The sequence below is a fragment of the Ambystoma mexicanum genome, unplaced genomic scaffold (genome assembly GCF_040938575.1).
Source record: "Ambystoma mexicanum isolate Mex_15411 unplaced genomic scaffold, UKY_AmexF1_1 Mex_scaf10, whole genome shotgun sequence".
NCBI classification, from domain to species: domain Eukaryota; kingdom Metazoa; phylum Chordata; class Amphibia; order Caudata; family Ambystomatidae; genus Ambystoma; species Ambystoma mexicanum.
This window is the reverse complement of record NW_027182325.1, coordinates 2,607,501-2,610,000: the sequence shown is the minus strand read 5'-3', so window position 1 is coordinate 2,610,000 and position 2,500 is coordinate 2,607,501. Positions and strand designations below refer to the sequence as shown.

The following is a 2,500-nucleotide window of genomic DNA, read 5'->3' as shown; positions in this document are numbered from 1 at the left end:
GGACTCAATATTCTCTGTACTGCATTACATGTGAAAGTCGATTTATTACCCATGAACACACTACCTGTATGCTAATTCTATGTAAAAAGGTAGCTCCAGCCCTCATGATGTTGTCCAACATTTCCGCTATAAAACGGGATACAATTATTTTGGAAACATACCAAATTTGAAAAATAATTGAGAAGTTGCGCAATTACTAATCATGGAGCACAAAAAAAGCCTACAGCACCTGGTATTCCCAGGCAGTCTCCCATCCAGGTACTAACTAGGCCCGACCCTGCTTAACTTCCGAGATCGGGCGCATTCAGTGTGGTGTGGCCGTAGGCTCTGGGCCTAGTGAGTTTGTACTTTTAAGCATCTAGTCGGCTAGACCTTGCAGTTTTGAAAGGCAATTGTGAAATGGCTCACTTCCTGAACTTGGAGCACAAAAAAGCCTACAGCACCTGGTATTCCCAGGTGGTCTCCCATCCAGGTACTAACTAGGCCCGACACTGCTTAGCTTCCGAGATCAGACGAGATCGGGCGCATTCAGTGTGGTGTGGCCGTAGGCTCTGGGCCTAGTGAGTTTTGTACTTTTAAGCATCTAGTCGGCTAGACCTTGCAGTTTTGAAAGGCAATTGAGAAATGGCTCACTTCCTGAACTTGGAGTACAAAAAAGCCTACAGCACCTGGTATTCCCAGGCGGTCTCCCATCCAGGTACTAACTAGGCCCGACACTGCTTAGCTTCTGAGATCAGACGAGATCAGGCGCATTCAGTGTGGTGTGGCCGTAGGCTCTGGGCCTAGTGAGTGTTGTACTTTTAAGCATCTAGTCGGCTAGACCTTGCAGTTTTAAAAGGCAATTGAGAAAGGGCTCACTTCCTGAACTTGGAGCACAAAAAAGCCTACAGCACCTGGTATTCCCAGGCGGTCTCCCATCCAGGTACTAACTAGGCCTGACACTGCTTAACTTCCGAGATCAGACGAGATCGGGTGCATTCAGTGTGGTGTGGCCGTAGGCTCTAGGAATGCTAAGAATATTACTCTTATGCATTTGCATTTAGTAAGCTAAGCCATGCAGCCACTTGCAACATGATACCACGCTCATCGCTCGATCAGGCGAGATATATAAGACTGGTGGGCCCATTCAGGACTCCTATGTCTGGTAGGATAACTTTAATTCATCCATCCTGTGTCTGTTGCAGGGAGGTGGAGAGAACAATCAACACAATAATGGTTTTCTTTCATGCCTCTTGAAGGACTCAATATTCTCTGTACTGCATTACATGTGAAAGTCGATTTATTACCCATGAACACACTACCTGTATGCTAATTCTATGTAAAAAGGTAGCTCCAGCCCTCATGATGTTGTCCAACATTTCCGCTATAAAACGGGATACAATTATTTTGGAAACATACCAAATTTGAAAAATAATTGAGAAGTTGCGCAATTACTAATCATGGAGCACAAAAAAGCCTACAGCACCTGGTATCCCCAGGCAGTCTCCCATCCAGGTACTAACTAGGCCTGACCCTGCTTAGCTTCCGAGATCGGGCGCATTCAGTGTGGTGTGGCCATAGGCTCTGGGCCTAGTGAGTTTTGTACTTTTAAGCATCTAGTCGGCTAGACCTTGCAGTTTTGAAAGGCAATTGTGAAATGGCTCACTTCCTGAACTTGGAGCACAAAAAAGCCTACAGCACCTGGTATTCCCAGGTGGTCTCCCATCCAGGTACTAACTAGGCCCGACACTGCTTAGCTTCCGAGATCAGACGAGATCGGGCGCAATCAGTGTGGTGTGGCCGTAGGCTCTGAGCCTAGTGAGTTTTGTACTTTTAAGCATCTAGTCAGCTAGACCTTGCAGTTTTGAAAGGCAATTGAGAAATGGCTCACTTCCTGAACTTGGAGCACAAAAAAGCCTACAGCACCTGGTATTCCCAGGCGGTCTCCCATCCAGGTACTAACGAGGCCCGACACTGCTTAGCTTCCGAGATCAGACGCAATCAGTGTGGTGTGGCCGTAGGCTCTGGGCCTAGTGAGTTTTGTACTTTTAAGCATCTAGTCAGCTAGACCTTGCAATTTTGAAAGGCAATTGAGAAATGGCTCACTTCCTGAACTTGGAGCACAAAAAAGCCTACAGCACCTGGTATTCCCAGGCGGTCTCCCATCCAGGTACTAACGAGGCCCGACACTGCTTAGCTTCCGAGATCAGACGAGATCGGGCGCATTCAGTGTGGTGTGGCCGTAGGCTCTGGTTCTTGTGAGTTTTGTACTTTTAAGCATCTAGTCGGCTAGACCTTGCAGTTTTGAAAGGCAATTGAGAAATGGCTCACTTCCTGAACTTGGAGTACAAAAAAGCCTACAGCACCTGGTATTCCCAGGCGGTCTTCCATCCAGGTACTAACTAGGCCCGACACTGCTTAGCTTCTGAGATCAGACGAGATCAGGCACATTCAGTGTGGTGTGGCCGTAGGCTCTGGGCCTAGTGAGTTTTGTACTTTTAAGCATCTAGTCGGCTAGACC

The 2,500-nt window shown here is 47.4% G+C and overlaps 6 non-coding genes and 3 pseudogenes across 6 annotated transcripts; all 9 read right to left on the bottom strand.

Annotated features, from left to right (window-relative positions):
- Positions 1 to 217: 217 nt before the first annotated feature.
- On the bottom strand, positions 218 to 326 carry LOC138543134 (5S ribosomal RNA; annotated as a pseudogene).
- A 105-nt stretch (positions 327 to 431) lies between these two features.
- On the bottom strand, positions 432 to 550 carry LOC138550427 (5S ribosomal RNA). Its single transcript, XR_011294179.1, has one exon. It is a non-coding gene; the product is annotated as a 5S ribosomal RNA (ribosomal RNA).
- A 106-nt stretch (positions 551 to 656) lies between these two features.
- Positions 657 to 775, bottom strand: LOC138543731 (5S ribosomal RNA). The gene has a single exon (XR_011290636.1). It is a non-coding gene; the product is annotated as a 5S ribosomal RNA (ribosomal RNA).
- Positions 776 to 881: 106 nt separating this feature from the next.
- Positions 882 to 1,000, bottom strand: LOC138549179 (5S ribosomal RNA). Its single transcript, XR_011292964.1, has one exon. It is a non-coding gene; the product is annotated as a 5S ribosomal RNA (ribosomal RNA).
- A 453-nt stretch (positions 1,001 to 1,453) lies between these two features.
- Positions 1,454 to 1,562, bottom strand: LOC138547062 (5S ribosomal RNA; annotated as a pseudogene).
- A 106-nt stretch (positions 1,563 to 1,668) lies between these two features.
- Positions 1,669 to 1,787, bottom strand: LOC138548120 (5S ribosomal RNA). The gene has a single exon (XR_011291935.1). It is a non-coding gene; the product is annotated as a 5S ribosomal RNA (ribosomal RNA).
- A 106-nt stretch (positions 1,788 to 1,893) lies between these two features.
- On the bottom strand, positions 1,894 to 2,002 carry LOC138544595 (5S ribosomal RNA; annotated as a pseudogene).
- A 106-nt stretch (positions 2,003 to 2,108) lies between these two features.
- On the bottom strand, positions 2,109 to 2,227 carry LOC138550411 (5S ribosomal RNA). The gene has a single exon (XR_011294164.1). It is a non-coding gene; the product is annotated as a 5S ribosomal RNA (ribosomal RNA).
- A 106-nt stretch (positions 2,228 to 2,333) lies between these two features.
- On the bottom strand, positions 2,334 to 2,452 carry LOC138540067 (5S ribosomal RNA). Its single transcript, XR_011288126.1, has one exon. It is a non-coding gene; the product is annotated as a 5S ribosomal RNA (ribosomal RNA).
- Positions 2,453 to 2,500: the final 48 nt, after the last annotated feature.